We start from the raw sequence: 27,765 nt of genomic DNA on the forward strand, positions 1-27,765 counted from the left end.
TAACCCCATAAGTCTAATTTTCAGAAATCCTCTCCACTAATGTAGTCAAACGCCAAAATCAGAGATCAAAAGGTCTTTAATCAAGGTTGTAATGACAAGCCATTGGGTGAGGGCTACGAAAGAAATGAATAAGGAAAATTAAAGCAATCTGGGAAAAATACTTGGTGGAAAGAACAATCAAAGAAATATCCCCAGGATTCAAACCATAACTCTCTCTCGACAATATGCTCATACTGATGACAATATTGTTGTTGTAACCAATGAAGTAGTATCAAGTATACCTTTAACAAAATCTAAAGTGGTCCATACTCCACTTATTGAGTCTTATCTCTTTCTTTTTTTTTTTGGAAGAAACTTTTCTCTTTAAATGTAAATTTCCACTAAAATATTTTCTCAAAATGTAAAGGTAAATTCATGCTTTTTTAGGACTAGAACGGGAATGGTTTATGTAGTTAAAAGAACAAATAAAGGCTTATGTAACATGAGGCTCAAGGGGGTTGACTATGGAAATATACCATGCAATGATGACATGATAATCAGGACAGTTGGGAAAGCTTGTTTTGGTTATGACAAAAAAAAAAATTTGCCTAGATCATTTCTCTAATATTTGGTATCAACTAGGATTTCGCCTCAAGGATTTATCAACGGATTCTAGAGCAAAGCAAGATTAAACTCCTCTGACCCAATCATTTCTACTCATTCTCTTTATAAGCAAAATTGAATAGAGGAAAAAAATGACTATGTACGCAAGGACAAAGATTTAAATCAAGGCACCCACAAAACTCAACTTGACATAAAAGAAAGTTTTGAAATTTTTTCTTAATCCCATCCTCAATCACAAATTTCAGAGTCATAGAGAATTCAATCATACTCAAATGCATGCTTGGTAAGAGAATCCAACAACTCAAGACTTATAAAATCACAAGTAAAGAAAAAAAATCATAAGAAAAATAAACATAACCCGCAATCAAGAAGCCCAAATCACGCCCCCAAACTTAAACTAAACAATGTTCTCATTGTAATTCAAAGGTGAGAAAGATTGAAGAGAAGAAAAGAGCTTCCCTGGTTTCCTAGTGAATCAGTCGAAGAATTAAATTTTTAGCTCTTTATTCATGCTAAATAAACTTGCATCAAAAATCCAAATTATTCAAAAATGAATAACTAAATAAATAAAGTAATAAAAATAAAAGAATAAACGAAAGAAAATTCTTTGGGTTTCCTCCCATAAGCGCTTGTTTTAACATCTCCAGCCAGACTTTTCAATCTTCATCAATTAGGATCTCCAAAAGGAATATGTAAGAACCCGAACTGTGATATGTAGGTTTAAATAATAAAGAGAAGGGTAAAAATTGGAATTTGAGCAGGCTTCGTCGATGAAGCCAGGTTTAGTCGATGAAGAGAAGCTGAGAGATTTCAGGAAACCGGAGATCTCAGGCTCGTTGATGACTTCACCTTCTCGTCGACGAACTAACTATAGGGCCTCGTCGACGAAGTTGCCATTTGTTGACGAGGGCAGCAGGGTCAAAGGTGTTATAAAAGATATTTTTGGGTTTTTTAGTTGCTAAGTTAGCAACTTTTCTCCCTCTCTCTCTCTCTCTCTCTCTCTCTCTCTCTCTCTCTCTCTCTCGATTTCCTCGTCGTTCATCATTGGAATCGACGATATGACGTTATCACAAGGATCAAGGAAGGATTCTCTACAAAACCTATGGATCAGAATCCCATTTCGGAGATTTTCAGGTTTTGGCTTAAAATCGAGGTAAGGCTCGATTTTATTTTCTGATCTGATAATTTGATAGAGGACGAAGTCGTGAGTATTTTTTGTACTGTGTTTTGTAGATTTTGAGAACTCAGTTTGCTGTTTAGGAGCCGTGGAGTTCGGGATCGGTCTTTTGGGGGAAAGGTAAGGGAATATAGTTTATATTGGTTATTTTCAAATTCGGACTCGGTAGAACGGTGGTTCACGGTCCTATGTGCGTTTTGGTTACTCATTTGGGGAGATCTGATGGGTTAAATTATAGGTTTTTCATGTTGCAGTTTTGAGAAAAAAGGGGTATTGGGTTGCATCCCTGGTTTTGTTGAAAACCGTTGGTATATTGTGATTTATACTATGTATTAGGGATGGTCATGCCTTGACTTTATTTTAAACTGTATATGGTTGGAAAACATGATTTTTGGATTACCAAATGGGTGTGGTATGTTTGGTTATATGAGCATGCCTAAATGTGTTATGTTGAAATGCAATAGGAACTGGGTTCTAAATTGTTCCAGGTACTGAAAGTGTGTCCGGCTCTATATCCGAGGGCATGTGTTTATCGCCTGCCATGTTGGTAAGAGTGTCTGGCTCTATATCCAAGGGTGTGAGCCTATTTCGGTTGATCATCGAAGGGTGTGGATCCACCAGTTAGCATCGGTACGATGCCATTGGAGTCTAGGACTAGCCATGTGCCGGTAGCGCTATGTTTTGCGGGTTGGCTAAGGGCCAACGCCGTATGTTGCAAACCGGTTTCGGGCCAAGGGGTGCGACGACACCGTGTAGATCATGGGCATGCGTATGCGTGTGTGCGCTTGTATGCACTGTACTAGAACTGTATTATGAGAATATTGGAATTGCATTATTTTTGTTTATTTGTTGTCATGATAACAATCGAATGCCACACACTAATATAACCTGTGTTTGCCTTACTCAGATGTGTCTCACCCCTGCTGTACGAACATTTTTATAGGTCCTTCGAGTAACCGGAACTAGCGTCCTAGAGTTGGGAGCGTAGTGGCCAGTGTACTGGGGGTAGCACTTGGGTAAGTGCTAGGACTTCTATTCTGCAAGTTTCCGTTTTGGGGTATGTTGGCACCCGGATGTACGATTTTGTATGTATGGAGCTTGGACTCCGTTTTATTTTGCATAGACTCTGGTATGGTATAGTACATGTATAATGACCTTTTCTGTTGTGTATATGATTTGTGTATGGATGCGTATAGGGTTCCTAGTAACCCCACGGGGTTGAACCCTCATTCATTATACTATATCGTTGTTAATTGTATGATATAGGGACGGGTTAGGTTACTAATTCACCCCTGAGTCCCATTTCTAGGTTCGGGTCGTGACATCTTGGTATCAGAACTAACCAGGTTACTAGGTCTTGTAGACTTGGTTAGGTGTAGCTATGTGTACATACCATCGTATAGGATGTTGGATGTGGGTAGAGTTGGTTAAGGGTTGTTCCGTTGCTAGACCAGTACTTGTTGGCTGTATTCTGTGTTTTTCCTAGAATGACGATTTCTATAAAAGTAGAGCAAAACATTGATGACTTTCGTGTTTGTGTGATAGGATAGACCTGGACCTGATAGGTGGTAGTTAACATGATTATGTGTGTTAATTATTATGTTAATTGTCTGTGTTATAGGAGTCCTAACCAATTCCTATTCTACTTCATAATGGAGCCCAAGCATAATAACTTGGGAAGTGGTTCTAAGGAGACTGCCAGCGTTGAGTCTCCGTCGGTGCCTCAGGGGTTTGATGAGGCAGGTTATGTAGGAAATCAAGCGGAGTGTCAGGGGATGCGAACGCTCTCCTACTGCTGCGAGGTGTACCATCGAGAGGTTCATACGCATGCACCCGCCTACGTTTGTAGGGGGACCCGACCCGATAATAGCGAAGGACTAGATCGAGAAGACCGAGAGGATTCTGGAAGTCCTCCACTATACAGATGAGCAAAGAGTTCTATGCGCTACCTTCCAATTGTCTAGGGAGGCAGGGCGTTGGTGGACTGCCATGAATCTACTAGAGAAGCAGAGAGCTAGTGTTTCAGAGATGTCTTGGATTTGTTTCAAGAAGGTGTTCTTTGAGAGATACTTCCCGGCCTTCACTCGTGATGCGAAGGCAAATGAGTTTTCTGCTTTTTCACAGGGAGATTTAATGGTGCAGGGGTATGCTGCTCGGTATATAGAGTTATCCCGCTTTGCTCCGTGTCTAATCTCGAGTGAGTACGAGAAGACTCAGAGATTCGAGAAGGGTTTTAGAAAAGATATCTGCAGGCTGGTGGGTATGCTTCAGATCCGCGAGTTTTGAGTTTTGATAGACAAGGCCATGGTGATCGAGACCGGCATCCGAGAGGATGAGGTAGATCAAGAATCGTAGAAAAGGACAGTACTTTCTGGTTCTCAGTTGGGATCTCGTCAGGGATCGTGGGAGAAGAGGAACAAGGGCTTGGGTTACCATCAGAATATCGAGTGCCAGAGTACGTAGGCGAGTCAGATGCAGGATCATTATACCAAATGCCTCAAATGGCACGAGGGTGAGTGCTGGTCATTTGGGGGTAACTGCTACAACTGTGGTCGGTTAGGCCACATGGCTCGTGACTATCATGCATCGAAGAGAGATATACCTGCATCTAGTGTGAACCGGGGTAGTAATCAGATACCTTGGGGAACCATTCAGACAAATACATCTCCGGCCAAAGTATACTCTCTTACTCCGGTGGATGCTGAACATGCAGGAAACGTAGTGACAGGTAGCGTATTATTGCTTTCAAATAAAGCTTCTATTTTGTTTGATTTGGGTGCGACCCATTCTTTTGTATCTGTGAGTTTTATTAAACTGTGTGGGGTTAAGACCCAAGTCATGAACGGGGTATTATCTGTCGCTACACCATCTGAGAGTATATCATTCTGTAGTAGGATGTTAGCAAACTACCCTATGATAATTCAGAGAAGGCTGCTATCGATGAATGCTATGGTATACGACATGTCGGGGTTCGACATCATTCTGGGGATGGATTGGTTATTCTCCAATTATGTGGTGATCGACTGTTGTAGGAAGGTGGTGGTGTTTAGACCTCTTGGGGAGCAGGAGTACGAGTTTGTAGGATCATGTGTGCGTTCGACGCCACAAATTCTATCAGCATTACAAGCAAGGAGGCTACTCTTGGATGGATGTCAGGGGTACCTAGCTTGTGTGAAGGAACCGCCACGGGATAAGTTGAGACTTAAGGATATTCGGGTAGTCAGCGAGTTCCCGGATGTGTTTTCAAATAATTTACCCGATTTACCTCCGGATCGTGAGGTGGAGTTCGCGATAAAGTTGTTGCCTGGTAAGGCACTGATCTCTAAGGCTTTGTACCAGATGGCTCCAGCAGAACTTCGAGAATTGAAGGAGCAGTTGAAGGAATTACTGGGCAAGGGCTTCATCCGACTGAGTGTTTCGCCCTGGGGAGCTCCAGTACTGGTTGTGAAGAAGAAGGACGGATCGATGCGTATGTGTATTGATTACCGTGAGATCAACAAGGTGACTGTGAAGAACCATTACCTGTTGCCTCGCATAGATGATCTCTTTGACCAGTTGCAAGGAACACGGGTCTTTTTGAAGATCAACCTACGGTTAGGGTATCATCAGGTGAGGGTTAAGTTTGAGGATGTAGCAAAGACCGCTTTCCGAACCAGATATGGTCACTACGAGTTTTTGGTCATGCCTTTTGGGTTGACGAATGCTCCGGCGGTGTTCATGGATCTAATGAACAAGGTTTCCATGAGTACCTGGATCGGTTTGTGGTGGTATTCATTGACAATATTCTGGTGTACTCGAGGAGTTCGGAAGAGCATGAGACCATCTGAGGTTGGTGCTACAAATTATGCAAGAAAGGAAGTTGTATGCCAAGCTGAAGAAGTGTGAGTTCGGGTTGAATTAGGTCGCATTCTTAGGCCATGTGGTGGCTAAGGGCGGTATCTCAGTTGATCATAGCAAGATTGAAGTTGTGGTTGAGTGGACGAGACCCAAGAGTGTGCAGGAGGTTCGGAGTTTTCTGGGACTGGCGGGTTATTATCATTGGTTCGTAGAGGGTTTCTCTAAATTGTCTAGACCTCTGACACATTTGACCAGAAAGGGGGTAAAGTTTGACTGGACTAGTGATTGTGAGCAGTGCTTTCTTGAGTTGAAGCACCGGCTGGTTACTACTCCTGTATTGACCATTCCTTTCGGGGATGGCGATTTTGTGATTTATATCGACGAGTCCCTGAAAGGTTTGGGATGTGTGCTTATGCAACAGGGTAAGGCAGTAGCTTATGCTTCTCGGCAACTTAAGGAGTATGAGTAGAATTACCCTACGCATGACCTAGGGTTAGCTGCTGTTGTTCATGCCCTGAAGATCTGGTGACACTACCTGTACGATGTTCATTGTGAGATTTTCACTGACCACAAAAGCCTCAGGTACTTTTTCATGCAGAATAAGCTGAATATGAGGCAGAGGTGGTGGCTAGAGTTGATTAAGGACTACAATTACACGGTCAGTTATCACTCGGGAAAGGCTAATGTGGTAGCAGATGCGTTGAGTCGGAAGTCAAAGCATGCAGCAGTATCTGCAGTTGTAGCTCAACATCATGTCAGACGGAACTGGAAAGCCTTGGCGTGGAGTTGGTGTCAGGTGATCATCAGGCTTTCATTGCTAGCTTGGTAATCCAGCCGACCTTGTTTGATCGTATTAAAGTCACGTAGGCTAGTAATGTGGAGTTAGCTAAGATTGTGGAGAAAGTGTAGTAAGGTTTGGCTACGGATTTTAACATCTATGACAGAGGTGTGTTGAGGTTTGGGATCAGGTTGTGTGTTCCAAGAGACGATGAGATCAAAAGGATGATTCTAGAGGAAGCGCATCGTTCTTTGTATACGGTACATCCAGGTAGTACGAAGATGTATTGAGAATTGCACGAGTCCTTATGGTGGAGTGGTATGAAGAGGGAGATTGCCTGGTTTGTGGAGTAGTGTCTGACGTGTCATCAGGTGAAAGCTGAGCATCAGAGGTCAGCGAGGCCGTTGCAGCCTTTACCTATTCCGGTGTGGAAATGGAGCATATTTTTTCATGGATTTTGTGACCGAATTGCCGCTAGCACTTCACGAGCAGAATGCTATTTAGGTGATCATGGACAGATTAACGAAATCTGCTCATTTCATACCGATGAAGGTTAGCTATCCTTTAAGTAGGCTAGCGGAGTTATATGTGCATAAGATTGTGAGAATGCACAGAGTATCGGTGTCCATTGTTTCAGATCGAGATCCGAGGTTTACTTTCCAATTCTGAAAAATCTTTCAGGAAGCATTGGGGACGAAGTTTACTTTCAGTACAGCGTTCCACCCCCATACTGATAGACAGTCAGAGAGGACGATACAGATCTTGGAGGATATGTTACAGGCTTGCGTATTAGACTTCGGTGGCAGCTGGTTACAATTTATGCCACTAGTAGAGTTTGCCTATAACAATAGCTTCCAGGCTAGTATCAGGATGGCACCGTTCGAGGCTCTATATGTTCAGAGGTGTCATTCTCCTCTGTATTGGAGTGAGGTTGGTGAACGTCAGGTGTTAGGACCTGAACTTGTACAGCAGGCATCTGAGAATGTGGGTTTGATCTGAGAGAGGATTAAATCAGCTCAGAGTCGGCAGAAGAGTTATACAGATGTTCGCCGCCATGAGTTAGAATTCTAGGTGGGGGTTAAGGTATTTCTGAGGATCGCTCCGATGAAAGGGGTGATGAGATTCGGGAGGAAGGGCAAGCTGAGCCTGAGGTACATCGGACCATTCGAGGTTGTCAAGCAAGTGCGTTTGGTAGCCTACATGATTGCACTATCCCCAGCACTTTCGAGGGTCCACAATGTGTTTCACATATCCTTGTTGAGAAGGTACGTGTTGGATCCTTCACATGTTATCAATTATGATGAGTTGGAAATTGGGGATACTTTAGCGTATGAAGAGATACCTATTCAGGTTCTGGATCGTAAAGTTCAAAAGTTTCATACTAAGGAAATACCGTTAGTGAAGGTGTTGTGGCGAAACCACGAGGTTGAGGAAGCTTCTTGGGAACTGGAAACGGAAATACGCCGAAAGTATCCACAGTTGTTTTGAGTACTTGTACATCATCCTACTTTGGCTTGGGATAGGAGGTTAGTCATTGGGAGTGTGTATATTGTGAACTACTGAGACAGTTTATGTTGTAACCACGATATTCCTCCGCCATAAATGAAGGTATGTATGCATGTGTTATGATGGGGCTGCGCTGTAATAGTCGCCAGTTTTTCTCTAGAGTTGAGTGCATGTATGAATGTTTGATTGTGTGTATGAGTTCATGAATGAGAGATTTCAAATTTCGAGGAAGAAATTTTGTAAGGAGGGGAGGTTGTAAGAACCCGAACTGTGATATGTAGGTTTAAATAATAAAGAGAAGGATAAAAATTAGAATTTTAGCAAGCTTCGTTGATGAAGGCTTAGTTATGCTTGTCGACGAAGTTCGGAGGCTCATTGACGAGGAGAAGCTGAGAGATTTTGGGAAACCGGGGATCTCAGCGTCATCAACGAGGTCACCATCTCATCGATTAACTGACTACAGGGCCTCATCGACAAAGTCGCCATTCGTCGACAAGGGCAGCCGTGTCAAAGGTGCTATAAAAGATATTTTTTAGTTTCTTAGTTGCTAAGTTAGCAACTTTTCTCTCCCTCTCTCTTTAGAACTCATCTTACTCTCTCTCTCTCTAGATTTCTTCACTATTCATCGCTGGAATCGACGATCTGACGTTATCACAAGGATCTGGGAAGGATTCTCTACAAAACCTACAGATCGGAATCCCGTTTCAGAGATTTTCGAGTTTAGGCTTAAAATCGAGGTAAGACTCGGTTTTCTTTTTTGGTTTGGTAGTTTGATAGAGGACAGAGTCGTGAGAATTTTTTGTACTGTGTTTTGTAGATTTTGAGAACTCGGTTCGCTGTTTAGGAGCCGTAGAGTTCGGGATTGGTCTTTTGGGGGAAAGGTAAGGGAATACAGTTTATATTGGTTATTTTCAAAATCGAACTAGGTAGACGGTGGTTCACGGTCCTGTGTGCGTTTTGGTTACTTATTTAGGGAAATCTAACGGGTAAAATTATGGGTTTTTCATGTTACAGTTTTGGGAAAAAGGGGGTATTGGGTTGCATCCCTTGTTTTGTTGAAAACTGTTCGTATATTGTGATTTATACTGTGTATTAGGGATGACCGTACCCTGACTTTGTTTTAAACTGTATATGATTGGAAAACATGATTTTCGGATTACCAAATTGGTGTGGTATGTTTGGTTATATGAGAATGCATAAATGTGTTATGTTGAAATGCAATAGGAACTGGGTTCCAAATTGTTCCAGGTACGAAAAGAGTGTCCAGCTCTATATCTGAGGGCGTGTGTTTATCGTCTGCTATGTTGGCAAGAGTGTCCGACTCTATATTCGAGGGCGTGAGCCTATTCCGATTGATCACTGAAGGGTGTGGATCCACCAGTTAGGGCCAGTACGATGCCATGGGAGTCTGGGACTAGCCATGTGCTGGTGGCACCGTGTTTCGCTGGTTGGCTACGAGCCAGCACCGTATGTTGCGGACCGGCTTCGAGCCGAGGGGTGTGACGACACCATGTAGATTATGGGCGTGTGTATGCGTGTATGCACTATACTGGAACTGTATTGTGAGAATACTGGAATCACATTAACTGTGTTTATTTGCTGTCATGATAACACTCGAATGCCACACACTAATATAACCTGTGTTTGCCTTTCTGAGATGTGTCTCACCCCTACTGTACGTACATTTTTACAGGTCCTTCGAGTAATCGGAACTAGCATCCTAGAGTTGGGAGCATAGTGGCCGGTGTACTACGGGTAGCACTTGGGTAAGTGCTAGGACTTCTGTTCTGCAGGTTGCCGTTTTGGGGTATGTTGGCACCCAGATGTACGGTTTTGTATGTAAGGAGCCTAGACTCCGTTTTATTTTGTATGGACTCTGGTATGGTACAGTACATGTATAGAATGACCTTTTCCGTTGTGTATATGATTTTTGTATGGATGTGTATAGGGTGCCTGGTAACCCCATGGGGTCGGACCCTCATTCATTACATTGTATCGTTGTTAATTGTATGATACAGGGAAAGGTTAGGTTACTAATTCACCCTTGGGTCCCATTTCCGTGTTCAGGGCGTGACAGAATAAATGCACAGTTCCTCTCCTCTTGTTCTTTATAATAGTGCTTCAATCTCTGACCATTAACTATGAATATATTCCTTGTCTTGTCCTTCAAGTCTATTGCTCCAAAAGGGAAAACTTTGTCAATTGTATAAGGACCTGTCCATCTAGATCTTAACTTCCCTAGGAAGAGTTTTAATCTTGAGTTGAAGAGTAAAATCTGTTGCCCTGGAGCAAAGTTATGCCTAAGAATCTGTTTGTCATGCCACTTCTTTGTTTGTTCTTTGTAGAATATTACATTTTCATACGCATCATTCCGGAACTCATCCATCTCATTCAATTGAAAAAGTCACTTTTCCCATGCTACCTTCAAATCAAAATTAAGTTTCTTTACAACCCAATATGCCTTATGCTCCAACTCAATAGGGGGATGACATGCTTTTCCAAACACTAATCGGTAAGGGGACATCTCGATAGGTGTTTTAAAAGCAGTGTGGTATGCTTACAAAGCATCATCAAGTTTATTTGCCCAATCCTTTCTATTGGAGTTAACCATCTTCTCAAGGATGTTCTTGATTTCTTGATTTGAAATTTTAGCTTGGCCATTAGTTTGAGGATGGTAGTCAAGTGCTATCTTGTGCTTCGCACCATATTTAGAAAGAAGGTTGTCAAATAACTTGTTGCAAAAGTGGCTCCTTTCATCACTAATAATAGCTCGTGGAGTGTCAAATCTTGTGACTATATTCTTATGCAGAAATTTGAGCACCACCTTGGAATCATTTGTTGTTGCAGCAATTACTTCCACCTATTTTGACACATAAGCAACTACTAATAAGATATAAACATAGCCAAAAGAAGGAGGGAAAGGACCCATAAAATCTATTCCCAAAACGTCAAATAACTCAACCTCTAAGATATTTTTCAAAGGTAGCTCCTGACGTCTTGAAATATTTCCCATACGTTTGCACCAGTCAGAAGTTTTCACCAAAGTATAACTATCACAAAAAATAAAAGTCCAAAAGAAGTCACTTTGGAGAACCTTAGCTGTTGTTCATGTTGCTCCAAAGTGTCCTCCATATGATGAGGAATGGCAATGATGAAGAATGACTTGCATCTCTTCTTCTGGCACACATCTTTGGATGAATTGATCAGGGCATCATTTGAATAGCAAAGGCTCATCCCAAAGATAATATTTCACATCATGCAGAAAGTTCTTGCGTTGATGGTAAGTGAGATCTAGTGGCAATACTCTCAAAGTTAGCTCGCCCTTTTAAACATCAATTAAAGCCCTTCCAGTGGCCAAGAATGGTCGGCCAAGAATTAGTGGGACTTCTTGGTCTTCCTCCATATCTAACACCACAAAATCAGTAGGAAAAATGAATTTTTCCACCTTTATCAATACATCTTCTATGATTCCACATGGATACTTAATGGATCAGTCTACTAGGTGCAAAGAAATGGTTGTTTGTTTCATCTCTCCAAGTCTTAATTTCTTGCAAACAGAAAGTGGCATAAGATTAATGCTAGCTCCAAGATCACATAAAACTTTATCAAAAAATGAATTTCCAATAGTGCAAGGCAAAGTCAAACTCCCTGGATCTTTTAATTTTTGAGGTAATTTCTTTTAAAGAATAGTACTGCATTCTTCAACTGTTTCGAACTCCTCTAACCTTCTTTTCTTAGAAGTGATGTCCTTTAGGAATTTGACAAAGTTTGGCATTTGTTCCAAGGCATCTGCAAAAGGAATGTTTATGTGAATTTTCTTTAAAATATCCAAAAACTTAGAAAATTACTTATCTAATTTTTGTTTTTGAAAACGTTAAGGATAAGGAAGTGAAGTAGAGAGAATAGGAGGATTGTCAGGAAATGAAATTGCTGGAGGCGTGTTCGTCTCTCTTGGTGTATCATCCACAATCTCCTCTTCTTCCATTTTATTCTTGCTTTGGCCATTATTTTCAGCTGTAGGTGTGGACATGGTTTCCTTTGATGGTGATCTCTTAATTTCTCTTCCACTCCTAAGTGTGATGGCCTTGCATTGTTCCTTTGGATTCACTTCTTTGTTTCTAGGAAAAGTTCCTCTTTGTTAGGCATTTATGGTCATGGCTAGTTGCCCAATTTGCATTTCAAGATTCTTCATAGTGGCTCCTATATTGCTACAATGAGTCTCAATGTTATCCAACTGTGAATCAGTCTTTTTGACGTTGCTTTTGTCTCCTCAACAAATGATACCATGGCATCCTCAAATGACATCTAAATCTTGCTTTGTTGACTATCAAGTCCTGAAGGAGGTTGCAGCACATTCTTTGTATTTCCATAAGACAAATTCTCATGATTTCGAAGCCCTGGATGGTAATATTGTGGCATAGGATTACCACGATAGTTGTAGTTCTGATTGTTGATGTATTGAACCTGTTCTTGACTTGCTTCATTGCTCGGATCTGTCCTACTTGTAGCTACCACATATTCTGCACTTTGTGGTATCCTTTAGGTGGTCAAAGCTGAAATCTATTGGGATAAAGAAACAACTTGGGTTGAAAGGGCAGCAAACGGATCCAAATCATGAATCCCAGCAAATTTCTTAGCCATAGTTCCTTCAGTTGGCCATTGATAGTTGTTTGAGGCCATTTCTTCCAAAAAAGAAGTAGCACCCTCAACTATCTTTGACATCAAAGTTCCCCTAGACGCAGCATCAACTAAAGTCTGAGTTTGCCCATTTAACCTATTATAGAACATCTAAATTTGCAACCAATCTGACAATCCATGTTGTGGGCAGCGTCGAATCAAATCTTTATACCTTTCCCAAGCTTCATAGAGTGATTCAAAATCATTTTGCTTGAATTGACCAATCTCACTCTTGAGTTAGGCTATTTTTGTAGGTAGAAAGAATTTAGCTAGAAACTTTTTTGCCATGTCCTGTCAACTAGTGATACTTCCCGGTTGTAGAGATTGTAGCCCACCTCTTGCCTTGTCTCTTAAAGAAAAAGGGAACAATCTCAGTTTAATGGTGTCTTCAGTAACACCATTGATCTTTATAGTGTCGCAAATCTCCATAAACATTGCCAAATGAATATTGGGATCATTAAGTGGTGATTCGCTGAATTGGGCTTGTTGCACCATTCTAATCAAAGCGAGTTTAATCTCAAAGTTGTTGGCATTAATGGTCTGGCGTCTAATACCCGAGTAGTTGTCATTCACAACTACTTGTACATAATCCTTCAAGACGCGTGGCTGCACAATCTCTTGTTCATTCTCTATGGCTAGTACCTTCTTCTTTCTTAGTGCTCTAAGAGTTTTTTTAATCTTCGGATCAAAAGGAGTAATGTCACGGGTTCTAACACGGCGCATCCAACATAAAAAATACACCTGAAGAAAATAAATAAAATAAACTAAAATAAATAAAATAAAATAAAAACGAATTTCTAAATTAAAACCAAGATTACTTTGTATTGATATTGGCAAAAATAAGAAAAAATCAATCCTCGGCAACGGCGCCAAAAACTTGATTGGTGCAGAACTACATGTAACGCCCCGAACCCTTAAACACGGGTCCGATGTGTTATGTAGTGACTCGAAGAATAATAGAATTTTAATAATAATAAGAGGGAAGAAAATAGATACAGAAACATAAGGAGGTCGTAGACTTCGTCAACGACATTGTATTTTGGGGATAAAATTTAATTTTAGGAAATTGTCAGGACTCATCGATGAATACAGGGGTTCATCGACAAGTGCAGAAGAAAATTCATTGACAAATACAGGGCTTTGTTGACGAGAAAATACCGAGAGACAGATCGAGCTGCTCTGAATTTCGTCGACGAATATAGGGCTTCGTCGACGAATTTACTAAATGATTCGTCAATGAAGTGACGTGTCTCGTCGACAAATCTGGCCTTATAAATAGCTAAAAACCAGATTTTTATCACATTTTCACGCCTCTCTCTCTCTCTCTCTCTCCTCTCTCTCCCTATGTCACTCTCTCCCTTCTCTCTTCGTTTCTGGCCTCGTTAGTCGCCGGATTGAAGATTTGAAGCTACTACGACGCTCATGGCGAAATTCTCTACAAGTGTACCAGAGCGAATCGTTGGGGAATCGAAGTTGGATTTCATCCCAAATTGAGGGTAAGACCTTTTAGCCTATTTTTGGCCTTATGACAGTTATAGGAAACGATATAGGCAGAAAAATACTGATATTTTGTTCTGACATATGTTGGTTTTAGGGTGTTTTGTAGGAGGCCCTACGAGTATTAGGCTAGTATTCCATAGGGGCTTTCCAGTAAGGGAAATATGCTATGCTAGGTATTTTTAAAATATTATACAATTTATTTAATGATTAAAATATTACAGTATTGTGTGGCTTTTGAATATGAATATAGTACGAAAATAAGTTTTACGATATTTCAGTATCCTGATTTTACGATATTTTAGTACCATGATTTTATGAATCTCAGTACCATGATTACATGAATATCAGTATTATGATTATATAGTTTCAGTATTATGATTATGCAGTTTCAGTGTTATAATTATACAGTTCCAGTATTACGATATATAAATTACAGTGCAGTTATGCAGCATCATGGTTAATTCAGTACTTCAGAATCATGGTAAATTATATATATATATATATATATATATATAGAAATATATTATATGATATCAGACCCTGTTGGACTTTCAGCTACAGAGCATGGTACCGTTGCAACAGATACTATGATACTTTATGAGTGCAACCACCTATTTAAATAATACGTAGTAAGGTCATCACCTAGGCCCTTGAAGAGGTTAGGTTCCCCATCCAGATATGGGTTAAGGTGGGCAGATTGACCGATGGAGTATAGTGATTTATTTTTGGTTGGCTAGCTAGGGTAAATCCTGCCTACGGGCCGCACAACCCTGTCATGAGGGGGTAAGTCATGACACACAGATAACCACAGGAAACATTTTCAGTTATTATTACGTATGTATAGATTTGCAGAAAAAGGGAGCATACTTACTTATATTAGAAGTATTTTGAATAATAAACTCCAATACTGTCATGTTAAGCAATAGGGACAAGGGTGGTGGATTTTATCACTTATACTTCAGTATATCTTCAGTTATACATGTTTATTTGAAAATAGATTTTCATGATATAGTAACTTATTTGTCACACACTAGTAATAACATATTTCTTCTTACTGAGCGTTGGCTCATTCCAGTGTTGAATTATTTTTCAGGTGATCCAGATAGGTGAGCAAATCAGGCTCGCAGGTAGAGGGGCTTCAGTGGTGCCCTGTCAAAGAGTGAGTACATTTTTTGAAATGATTTTGTATACCCTAGCTAGTTAAGGGTATTTTGGGAACAGATGTATGTACATATTTTGGGAAACATGTAGTACTCTGGTATTGTGTGGTATTGTATATATATATGTTTAAATGATAATGCCTATGTGGTTTATGCTTCTCGCTGCTTAGGTTTATGGTTGGGTTTACCCCAGTATGGTATTAGAGCATGTAGAATATTATAGTATATATTAATATATATATATATATATATATATATATATATATAATCAGTTCATTAAGCAGGTTGTTACACGTTATACCTGATAAAATACTGATAATCCATAAATCAAAACATACGCAGCGGAAAACATAAACATAATCTTCATAAATATAATACTATAATACCAGAGTTTACTACTCCTATCTAAAATCCATATTATTCATTTATCACCTGTATTCACAAATCTACATAACTCTCAAAACATTTCAATATTTTCACAATCATTCCTTTCTCAACAGACTTAAAACATAAAGACATAAAACATAAAATATTTACATCCCCAAAATATTATCATGATATACCCTTTCTTTTGTAGTCCTAAAACATGCTAAAAACCCTCGAGCTCTCTAGGCTCGACCTTGAGGATGTCTTGAAAAAGAAATAATCATATTTGGGTGAGACACATCTCAGTAATAGAAGAAACAATATATTAAAATAGCGTGTGGCTAACATGAGATTTATAAATATCATTTTAATAACATTTGTAAAACATTATCATAAATACTGAAATCATTCTCTAAGCCTAACCAAACACATGCAAAAGATTTAACCCACGAGATTACTTGAAGATAGAGGTGATTACCCGCCCATACAAGTAGCACCCCTCTTCTCTGATACATAGGCAACCTGACGGTCACTACTGAAGCATATCAGGGCACTCACCTTACTCAGTAAGCCCTCGAGCATTGAATTGATCTCGTACTCACACAGTTCATACAAAAGTTTACTGGCCAAGGCCCCAAAGATAGGGAAATCTACCTGCCCATACAAGTATGTTCCTTCTACCCTAGTACGCTATGCAACTACTGTCATATCTGAAGTTACTAGCGCACTCGCCTTTCTTAGCAAGCCCTCAGGCGAAGAGTACACCTTGCCCAATTGTAACATATTCTATTATCATAAATACTTCTAATAACATAATATATTATTCTTTCTGTCATTATTCAACCATTCACATCTATTTATGTTCATAGCTTAAACATAACATTGCATTTCACTTTAAGTGACTCTTTCCATTTATATCGTTTGTCGCGATGTCCCGGAGAGCGTGTGCCCCGGGTGGCGAAATTAAAATCAATTTTAATTTTCAAGGAAAAAACATGGAATATCGGAGTCGCCACTAACCTTTAGTGTGGTTAGAACACGTGATTACTACCCCGTTAGGGGTAGAATGGGTCTACATTACCAGAGCTGGGGTCGGGAGTTCGGTTACGCGAAGGGAAGGTACGAGCACCTCCTACACGCCTATTCTTACGAACGGTACCTAACTAATTTCGAATTATCCCTAAGTTAATCTAGTAAGTCTTTAAAATTACTCTTCTAGTAAATTTATTAATACACGTACAAAGTGAATAAATAAATATATAAATAAGTAAATAAATAAGACAAAAATATATGTAAAATATAAATATTTACATATTCCCTCAGAAGTAAAGGTACGTGAAGCCCGAAGGCTCATACCCCAGCATTAAAATCATAGGAATAAAAAATCAAAAATATTTAATAACAAAAATATAATAATAATAATAATAATAATAATAATAATAATAATAATAATAATAATAATAATAATGATAATCAAAATGATAACGAACATAATAATAACAATAATAATGATAATAAATAACAATAGTAAGAATAAATAATAATAGTACTAATAATAATAATAATAATAATAATAATAATAATAATAATAATAATAATAATATTAATATTAATATTAATAGTAGTAATCCCATAATGGTAATAATAGTAACAATATGCACACATTAACAATAAATACATATTCTGAATATCATAATGGTGACGTAATAATTTCACACATAATAATAATAATAATAATAATAATAATAATAATAATAATAATAATAATAATAATAATACACTATAAATAAAAGGTAATAATAATAATCTTCCCAATGGTACACACCCCTAATATCCTATAAATACCTTTACACCCGTATGGAAATAATTAATAAAAGAAATAAACCAAATTTAGAATTAAAACATGGAAACCAATGCAAAGGTAAAGAAATAATGAAATTATGGAAACAAGTCATTGCTGAAAATAATATATACCAATGCAGCATGGTCACCAAATTTAATATACACCCTAAATATACAAATATTAAACATAAAATGGGTACAATAATAACCAAAAATCCTACATACACACAATAATGAATATGGCCTTAATAAATGCAACTAGAATCCTAAACATTAACCCCATCACATGAACCTTACATATTCAAACGCAAATCAAACCAAACCTGCATTTTAAACATATCACGTGAGCACTACATATTTAATAATAACAACAATATACCAATATTATGATAACAATAATAGTAACATGCTAATTATTTAATAATCTTACCAATAATGCTATATAAACAAATATAATACTAATACTAATATAATTAATATAATAATACTGCTAATGATAATGAGCCAACTACATAATAATATGACTAATAATAATATATAAATCATATAGTACTAATAATAACAATACACCTATAATATGATGACAATATTAGAAATAATATACAAACCATATAATAATATTATTGATGGTAATATACAAATAATATAACAACATTATTAATAATGATATTCACACGATAATAATATTATTACTAATAATATATAAATAATAATAATATTATTAACAATAATATACAACTAATAATACTAGTATGGTATATATATATATAAGCATAAATACACATGTGTTTGGCTGGGCAGAGAATGGGCGATGGAGAAGGCGATGATGGCCGGCGACCTGTTGCAGAGGGGGGTCTGGGGCTGTTGCTGGTTTTGGAGCTGGTAGGAATTGAGACAGGGTGGCTGGCCAAGTGCTGGAGTGGGCCTTCGGGGTTGATGAACGAATCTGGGTATGGCAATGGAGATGAGCAGCGCAGGCAACGGCGACGGCTAGGATGAGGGGTGACGGTGGCGACGTGGATGATGACGGAACTGCTGGGTTGTTGCTCCTACAGCCGCTGCTGAGTCTTCTGCGTGCAGCGATGCTCACGACGGCTTCTGAGAGGATGGTGTTGGAGGTTGGAGAGCTGCGACAGAGAGAGTCTTTAGCTGCTTTTGTGCTGGAGTCGATAGATGGTGGTCTGCGGTGCTGTGGCCGGAGTTGGAAGGCTGGAACGAGAATGTAGAAAAGAGTGAAGGAGAGGGTGAGAGCAAGGGAAGAAGAGGGAGACTGGGATGCAGCGGCTGTTGCCGCTTGGACAGAAATCTAAAAGATTAGGCTTTTTTTTCTTCTTTTTTTTTTTGTTTTGTCTCCCCCGCCCCCTCTTGGCTGTCCTGTGCGCCCCTTATTTATAAGCTTTTCAACCCTAAAAATCCTTCTTTTCTTTTCCTTTTTCATTTTTATTCTTTTTATACTTTTATGATAATAATAATAATAATAATAATAAAGTATAAATAATAATATAGGAAAATAATAACAATAATAATAATAAAATACTAAAAATAATAATAATAATAATAATAATAATAATGAAAAATAATAGTGGTAATAACAATAATAATAATAATAATCCAAAATAATTATAGTAAAGTAATAATAATAATTATAAGAAAGTAATAATAAAATAAAGATAATAAAAATACTACTAATAATAATAAGAATAATAAATAAAAATAATAGTGATAATAATAATAATAATAATAATAATAATAATAAATAAATAAATAATAAATAATAATAAGAGGGAACCCCTTGTTCTATTTGGCTAGGGCAAAAATAGGGTGTCTACAGCTGCCCCTCTTTGTGGGCTTAGTTGCTTCAATGTAACGATAGGAACTCTCCTACGTTTTTTGTAGCAACAAGCCTGCAAAGATAAAAGACACATATTTTAGCCAGACCACCAAACAACTACCTATGGCTTTTTAATCAGGTACTGTTCACTTCTACCAATCATAGATAACAAACCAATCTAGGAATGTTCAACGCGATTCTCTGGAATAAGACTTCTTGAATGAACAAGGTAATCCAACTGATATTTTTGAAAAGGTCACAAGAAACTGAAGAGGATGACTTGCATCAGGTTTGAGAAACCCAATGCCGAAGTATATGATGATGACTTGCACCAGGTGTGAGAACTCGAGTGCTGAAGCAAATGATGATGACTTGCACCGAGTTTGAGAACCCAAGCGCCTAAGTATATGAGACTAACTTGCACTGGGTTTGAGGACCCGAGCGCCTAAGTATATGAGACTGACTTGCACTGGGTTTGAGAACCCGAGTGCCAAAGTACATGAGACTAACTTGCACTGGGTTTGAAAACCCGAGTGCCAAAGTACATGAGACTAACTTGCACTAGGTTTGAGAACCCGAGCGCCAAGGTAAATGAGACTAACTTGCACTGGGTTTGAGAACCCGAGCGCCAAAGTACATGAGACTAACTTGCACTGGGTTTGAGAACCAGAGCACCAAAGTACTTGAGACTAACTTGCACTGGGTTTGAGAACCCTAGTGCCAAAGTACATGAGGCTAACTTGCACTGGATTTGAGAACCCGAGCGCCAAAGTACGTGAGACTAACTTGCACTGCGTTTAAGAAACCCAAGCGCCAAAGTACATGAGACTAACTTGCACTGGGTTTGAGAACCCGAGCGCCAAAGTACATGAGACTAACTTGCACTGGGTTTGAGAACCCGAGCGCCAAAGTACATGAGACTAACTTGCACTGGGTTTGAGAACCAGAGCGCCAAAGTACTTGAGACTAACTTGCACTGGGTTTGAGAACCTGAGTGCCAAAGTACATGAGGCTAACTTGCACTGGGTTTGAGAACCCGAGCGCCAAAGTACGTGAGACTAACTTGCACTGCGTTTGAGAAACCCAAGTGCCAAAGTACATGAGACTAACTTGCACTGGGTTTGAGAACTCGAGCGCCAAAGTACATGAGACTAACTTGCACTGGGTTTGAGAACCCGAGCGCCAAAGTACATGAAACTAACTTGTGGTTTTGAGAACCCGAGCGCCTAAGTACAATGAAACTAACTTGCACTGGTTTTGAGAACCCGAGCACCTAAGTCCAATGATGGCTTGCTTCGAATGTAAGAATCCAAGCCGTAGCGGATATGATGATCTGAGCCATGGGACACAATAATGGCTTGCTTCGAATGTAAGAATCCGAGCCGTAGGGATACGATGATCCAGTCATGAGACACAATGATGGCTTGCTTTGAATGTAAGAATCCAAGCCGTAGGGATACGATGATCCAACTATGGGACACAATGATGGCTTGCTTCGAATTTAGAATCCGAGCCGTAGGGATACGATGATCCAGCCAAGGGACACAATGATGGCTTGCTTCGAATGTAAGAATCCGAGCCGTAGGGACACGATGATCCAACCATGCGACACAATGATGGCTTGCTTCGAATGTAAGAATCCGAGCTGTAGGGATAGGATGATCCTGCCATGGGACAAAATGATGGCTTGCTTCGAATGTAAGAATTCGAGCCGTAGGAATACGATGATCCAGCCATGGGACATAATGATGGCTTGCTTCGAATGTAAGAATCTAAGCCGTAGGGATACGATGATCCAGCCATGGGACACAATGATGGCTTGCTTCAAATGTAAGAATCTGAGCCGTAGCGGATACGATGATCCGAGCCACCTCAACCAGGAACAAGGTGTGAAAGCAAAGTTTGGAAAGTTGTTACTCTATTTGGAAAATGCACTTGGGGTAAAGTTCGAATGTCAATGAATGAATCCCCTTGTATTTGGGATCTGTTGCCCCAGTTTCAAAGTATTTCAATGTGTGTTTGGGGTCAACTTGCTCCAGTTTTCCAAGTAAATCAATGTGCGCTTAGGGTCAGCTACCCCAGCTCAGAATTAAACACAACAGGAATCTCTCCATCAAGAATATCAAATAATCATTCGAAAGCTTAAGACAAGTGTGAAGGGTGCTCTATTGCTGCTTGTGATGCTAGAATGCAATGATATGTTGTTATATGTATGCATGTTGCTAACTTATAATGCAGTGATATGTTGTTATTGATATGCATGTTACTAACTTGTGATTATATGTATGTTTTTTTATTTTTTTATTTTTTATTTTTTGGGTAATGTATGAAACGCACAATGGCGATGCATGAGATGTATGGTAATGTGTGAAATGCATGAGATGCATGGTAATATATGAAATGCATGGTAATGTATGAGACATGTGGTAATGTGTGAAATATAGGGTAATGCATGAAATGCATGGCGATGCATAAGATGTATGGTAATGCATGAAATGCATGGCAATGCATAAGATGTATGGTAATATAGGAAATGTAGGTAATGCATGCAATACATGATGATGCATAAGATGTATGGTAATGCGTGAAATGCAGGGCAATGCGTAAGATGTATGATAATACATGAAATATAGGTAATGCATGCAATGAATGACAATGCATGAAATGTAGGCAATGCATGAAATGCATGGCAATGCATGAGATGTATGGTAATGCATGGAATGCATGACAATGCATGAAATCTTAGGTGATGCATGAAATACATGGCAATGCATGAGATGTATGGTAATGCATGGAATGCATGACAATATATGAAATTTAGGTATTGCATGAAATGTATGACAATGCGTGAAATTTGGGGTAATGCATAAATCTTTTCTCCCAATGCGCTTGTGATCAATGGCCTCATCTTTCGTCCCTACATGAAACTCGACACATTTGAATGGATCTGTAACTGATCTTGGCTTAATCTTCTTTATTCATCCGGTCATGGAAGTGATTGACTCAGCTCAAATGAAAATCGCAAAATCTGCCCCAGTTGAATAGACCTACAAATGATCTTAACTCTGATTTCATATTCCAATCTAACAAGAAGGCGCTTGAACGGGACCTACTGAGACTCAACTCGAAATTTGCCCCAATTAAATTCATCTGCCACCGATCTTGACTCTATTGTTGGATTCTTTTGAATAAGCAGATTCTGACATAACATTTACCCCAGTTAGGCTGCTCTTTCTCCACAGGTATCTTTTTCATAGAAAGTACTAGTGATTTTGAAACTCTTTGACTATCCATCCTCTTTTAACGCTCTAAAGAGTAAGAAGGGTTCCTTTTTTTTTTTTTTTTTTTTTTAAGGAACGAGGAATGATTATGCAACTATGACATCAACTTGCTAAATCAAAAGGTCATCCGCACAAAATAAATTTTTTACCATGTTTCAATGCTATCGTAGGGAAAAATTCATACCGGTAATCAAGATTCATATAATGTTGATTTCCCAGCCTAGAAGATTGTCATTCTCTTCAACTACCCCAGTGCCATCAACCCATGCTTTGATCTCAAGATGGTCTTTAAGACTCAGGACGAAACGTAGGCTTAGGGATGTAGGCTTTCAGAATAAAAGGAAAACTAAGGCTCAAAAATACCACCCCAAATAATGTTTTATGCCCCAAGTTCGAGTTGAGGCGTTTTGTAAGATGTTGACCGAACTTGTTATTTAAACAAGCTGCCTATGTACCTTTTCAAAATCAGGTCATTACGTAGTTCAGACTCAATATTGAGTCTGATAAAACATTAGAGACAACAATGTATACCAATCTGGTCAGGACTTTCATTTGGACTGTAATGTAGGCTAAAGGTATAGGTTAAAGAAAAAAAGATTTGAATGAGACTCAAAATTTATCAATCTTATCACAGGTATTTGCTAGTGAAAGATCACATATGAGTAATATCCCTTATTTTTATTTCGTCTTCCTCCTGCTTTTCTTTTTTTCTTTCCCTTTTAATCTTCTTTTCTTTCTTTTACTGCAACTTTCACTTTTCCTTTTATAAAGGAATCTTGACTTCATTTTCATTTGAACTTCAATTGGGACCAATCTTTTAAAAACTGCCCCAGTGTGGGGTATGATCCTTTGACAGGTTAATCAAGAAATGAATCTTTCAAGCTCAAAAAGGGTTTGCAAGGGATTTATTCTTTGACTTTCTTTTGGGTAGTAGAACAATGGCCTACCATCCTTTTGGTAATAACTATTGTCTCAAATGATTTGCCAAACGCTAAGGTACCCATGCCCAAGTTAGATTTCTGGTGATCTGACTTTTAAGAAAAAAACTGTTTTAACATTCAGGCTCAACTTGGTTGACAAATGGTAAATCATTGTTTGGGTTCTTTTAGGGATAACTGGTTAGCTAAAGAGGGCCATCCATCATTTGATCAAAACATGAGTGATGAATTGATAGGAAATTATCAAAATAGCATAGCCACTTCATTGAATTCCTTGGAAAGTAAGATACTTCTTCATAACATCTGAATTTGATGATTGTTTCATCCTTCTCTACTTTCGCCTCTTGGGTTGAATTTTCAAAATTAACAGCTCTTTCCAGCTTGTGAATACTGGAAATATTACTTTCCCTATTCCCGCATGAAACATAAGCAAACAATATTTGGCAACTAGACTCATGATGCAAGTAAGATAACTAAATGCATAATTCATTTTATTGAATATAGAAAATATTTCGAGACATAGGTGTCCACGGATTACAAAATGCAAATAACAATGGGGAAAACAAAAGAACATCAATTGAAAAGGATTAGATAGTCAAAAGGTCACTACTCCAGCACTTTAGCCTCTATGGATAACAACTGAAACCATTGATTTGGAAACCTCCCTGATATGTTAACTACTTCCTTCCTCGTGTTTGGGCAAAGGATTCTCTTGGACTCCCGGTTGTTTTTCGTCAAACACTAACCATCCTGCATCTCTTAATGATTGCACTTTGTGTTTGAACGCCCAGCATCGGTCGACGGTGTGACCGGGGGAATTGGCGTGATATGCGCACTTGGTGTTTGGGTCATATCATTGCGGGGGAGGGGTTCGAATGGAAGCCCCTGGGATGGTTGAAACCATTCTTCTTTCAAGCAATTGAGGGAATAACTCTGAATATGACATAGGGATAGGATCTATTCTCTGAAAGTTCTTTTGGCCACTTCTTTCTTGTGCTTGAGCATTCGGCTGGGTGAACGTAGGACTAGAATGAACAATCTGGGGCCTTGTGCCTGTATGTACTGTTTGATTTATCGCATGCTCAAAACCAAAGTTTCTATTGGACCATTGGTTCCCACCTTTTGGGTACTGATTCTTCCAGTTAAATTGCCTATGTATCATTTGTGCTTCTTCCTCCTTCTTCCTATTAGTCTACCTTTTGCTTGGACCAGTTTTTGCACCACTATCCCTGACTAGGCCTGCCTTGATATCACCTTCAATTCTTCCTCCCGCAACCACAATATCCATAAAATCGTGGGGAGTTGCTCCCCGAAGATGCGTGCGGTAGGGGTCTTTTAAGGTGCTTACGAACAAAGAGATGACCTCTCAGTCATTCACCGGGGGGTCCACCTAGATTGACATATCCCTCCACCTATAAGTATATTCTCTGAATGTTTCAGTGGGTTTCTTCTCCATTTCTTGTAGAGTCATTCAATCAGGCACCATCTTCGTCACATGGTGGTAATGAGTGACAAAGACATTGGCCAAGTCCTTCCAAGTGCGGACCCGAGCCTTATCTTGCTGAATATACCAACGGATAGCGGACCCAGTCAAACTGCTTTGAAAATAATGCGTCATTAGTTTTTCATCATCTGAGTAAGCGGTCATCGCTTGGAAATACAGCACAAAATGCGTTCGAGGGCACCGGGTCCCGTCGAACTTTTCAAAGTCAGGCATTTTGAACTTTGGCGACAGGGTGACTTTTGGCACCAAGCAAAGGTCATTTGGATTAACAGAATCGAAAGTATTAGAACCTTCCATTGCTTTTAAGTGCTCTTCTAATACATCGCAGCGACGCTCAGCCTCAGATTTGCTTATCCCCATATCAGAAGCTACTAACGGAAGAGTTCCTGCAGCTGGGAACCCCTGTGCTAGCATAGTAGGGATAAAAGGAGGCATATTTGGCAGTGGACCCCCCATGACACCAAGTGGTGGAATTGATGTTTGTCCATGATCTGGGGTGAACCCTAGGGGATGAGTGGGGTCCTCATCTACTTCGGGATCAACCTTCATCGCCTTTCCTTTGTTCATCAGTAACTCCAGGACCTTACTTATCTTATCATTTATTTCTTCTTGTCCTTGTTCTAGACCAAGGACTCTATTTTCCAATTGTTCACTCATTTCTCTCGCTCTTTTCCTGTTATTGTACTGATGCATGGTGGTCTCAATTATTGCTTTATATTACTCAAACGACCTTTTTGAACTGAAAACCAACAATTTCCTTTTTAGAATTATGAAAGCACAATTATGTACTGCATGAGTTAATGTGTTTTGATGCATGATTAGGGTATGCAATAGGTGTTTCTGCATGGATGTAACTAGTGCACTTGTATATACAAACAAAGATATGAGCGTCCATGCGGCTTATCGTGCATGACTATGTATGAAATGAAATGCATGAATACGATGTAACCTAAATGACTACTTTGCCAGGATTCTAGAAAAATTCAACTAATGAGAGATTTCAAGATTAACACGACTATTGATGGGCCACGATTTCAATTCAAATCTTCCCTTAACCATTCTTTTCCAAGTTGATGGTCCATGTATCTCAGATTCTATGAAGGGTCAGATTATGTTCTGAGGTTGGGGTTGACCCAGACTAGTCAACCCGTTAGATTTGTTCAATGCGGACTTGTGAACTTTAGTGTGCACTTGGACCTCAAGTATTTTAAAATATGGGTTTCGACCTATTTCATGATGGGCTAAGGCCCTAGTTGAAAAGGAATTGGGCTTGGATTACTTGAAAAAATGTTGGCCCAAATTTTTAGGCAATGGGGTTGAAGCCCTCTTTTGAAATCTGGGTTTGACCCTTTTTGAAAATTAGGCCTGAGTCGAGGTTTTGCTTAGGAAAAGATCGGGCCCAAGTTTGTTTTTAAAGAATTGGGCCCAAGTTATTTGGAAATGGTTGGGCTGACCCATAAAATGATTGGGCCAAGTTATTCATTCTTTAAAAGGATGGGTCATGGTCTCATTATTGGGCTTTTTCATAATACTAGTTAAGTAGTATATAAGTCTAAAATGGATGCAGAATGTATGGTATAATACAAGGTATCTCACAACATATATACAATAAATGGTATGGGGACAAGGATGTCCCGACCCAAGGTAGGTATGTATATACAGGGTTCGTCATGGCACCATCCTAGTTAAGGAAAACTATATACAAGTATGTGTGGGTAGACTCTAACCCTATTGACAAAAGGTCCCCAGTTTGGAATTCCATCCTCCCCTATAGGGGTCCGGATAAAACCCGCACTGAGTGGAGTGGTTCGCGGGTCTCATCAAACTCTGCCACGAAGGGACTGACACTATTATACTCCTATCTAATCCTAGCAAGGAAAACTCGGGTATAGAGCGTGAAAGTGTGTGAATTCAAATTTTAATATAACCCCGCTATCCCCACATTTATTCACATGCTATTAAGAATATGAAAACAAGATATCTACAATTAATATATTTATTCAAAAGATATGGAAACATAATATCTGCAATTAATATGTTGATTCAAAAAATTTGGAAACAAAATATTTTTAGTTAATATGCTTACTTAAAATATATATATATATATGGAAACAAAATATTTACGATTAGTATACAAAATATCTATAATTAATATGCTTATTCAAAATATCTACAATTAATATACTTATTGGAAACAAAATATCTACAATTAATATTAAAAAAATTTGGAAACAAAATAATTTTAATTAATTAAGGTTGTTTGTAAATTATGGAAATAAAATATTTACAATTAATCAAGGTTATTTATAAATTACAATATTCACAAAATAAGGAGTAATTAAAAGATTTATTAAATTTGAATTTGGGATAATTTCTAATTAATTACTAGCTCGACTCTTTAATGTCTCCAGTGGAGTCGCCAAGCTGTCGTGACGTCCCGGAGTGCGTATGCTCTAGGTGGCGAAATTAAAATCAATTTTAATTTTCAAGGAAAAAACATGGAATGTCGAAGTCGCCACTAACCTTTAGTATGGTTAGAACACATGATTACTACCTCGTTAGGAGTAGAATGGGTCCACATTACTAGAGTTGGGATCGGCAGTTCGGTTACGCGAGGGGAAGGTACGAGCACCCCTTACACGCCCGTTCTTACGAACGGTACCTAACTAATTTGGAATTATCCCTAAGTTAATCTAGTAAGTCTTTAAAATTACTCCTCTAGTAAATTTATTAATACATGTACAAAGTGAATAAATAAATAAGTA

At 38.8% G+C, this 27,765-nt stretch overlaps 1 non-coding gene across 1 annotated transcript; it reads left to right on the forward strand.

Annotated features, from left to right (window-relative positions):
* The first annotated feature begins 12,711 nt into the window (after positions 1 to 12,711).
* On the forward strand, positions 12,712 to 12,818 carry LOC131163278 (small nucleolar RNA R71). Its single transcript, XR_009139048.1, has one exon. It is a non-coding gene; the product is annotated as a small nucleolar RNA R71 (small nucleolar RNA).
* The last annotated feature ends 14,947 nt before the right edge of the window (positions 12,819 to 27,765 follow it).

Source organism: Malania oleifera, chromosome 8, assembly GCF_029873635.1.
Source record: "Malania oleifera isolate guangnan ecotype guangnan chromosome 8, ASM2987363v1, whole genome shotgun sequence".
In the NCBI taxonomy this organism is placed as follows: domain Eukaryota; kingdom Viridiplantae; phylum Streptophyta; class Magnoliopsida; order Santalales; family Ximeniaceae; genus Malania; species Malania oleifera.